Consider the following 1,056-nt stretch of genomic DNA (forward strand, 5'->3'; position numbering starts at 1 on the left):
TAGTAACTTACAGTTCTGGCACCAACTCCCTAATTCTGCCAGCAAGATCACAAGTCGTCCGAAAAATTGAAATAAATTCAGAAGAAAACAGTGTATTAATTCCGAATCAAGAAATTCATAAGGGTATCTATATAGCAAATACCATAGCAACAGTCCAGAATGCAACAGTACAAACTACGAAGTAGTAAAAACAGACTTAGAAAACCGTCAAAAAATTGTATTATCCCAACTTTCAAAAAACTTCCCACTTCAATGATCAACTTATAACATTATGTACCCAGTATAGTAATGTATTCGGACTAGAAACCGAAGCGATCACTACAAATAATTTCTACAAACAAAAACTGAGATTAAGTGATGATGAGCCCGTATATATAAAAAAATACGGAAATCCTCTTAGTCAACAAGACAAAATTCAAAATCAAGTCCAAAAACTCATTAACGATAGAATCCTCTGTATCAGTTTATAATAGCCCACTTTTGCTAGTACCGAAAAATTCAAAAATTCAGAAAATAAAAAATGGCGCATAAAACACTCTTGTCTGATAAATTTCCACTTCCTAGAATCGCGGACATGTTAGATCAACTAGGTAGATTCGAATGGACAACAGAATGTCAAATCGCTTTCTGACATCTTAAATCAGCATTAATAAACCCAACTTTGTTGCAATACCGAGATTTTAGCAAAGAATTTTGCATAATTACAGATGCTAGCAAATACGCTTGTGGAGCAGTCCTAACTCAAAATAAAAATGGACTACAGCTTCAAGTTGCATACGCATCAAGATCCTTTGCGAAAGGTAAAAGCAACAAGAGCCCTACAGAACAGGAATTAGCAGCTATTCATTGGGAAATAACATACTTCAGACCATAAATATGGTAGACATTTCACTGTCAAAACAAGCCACAGCGGACTAACCTATTTATTTTCAATGGTAAATCCCAGTTCCAAACTAACACGAATGAGACTTGAATTAGAGGAATATAATTTTACGGTAGGGTAACTAAAGAGTAAAAATAACTATGTAGCCAATGCGCTTTCTAGAATACCAATCA

The sequence above is a fragment of the Drosophila ananassae genome, unplaced genomic scaffold (genome assembly GCF_017639315.1).
Source record: "Drosophila ananassae strain 14024-0371.13 unplaced genomic scaffold, ASM1763931v2 tig00000159, whole genome shotgun sequence".
Taxonomy (NCBI): Eukaryota; Metazoa; Arthropoda; class Insecta; order Diptera; family Drosophilidae; genus Drosophila; species Drosophila ananassae.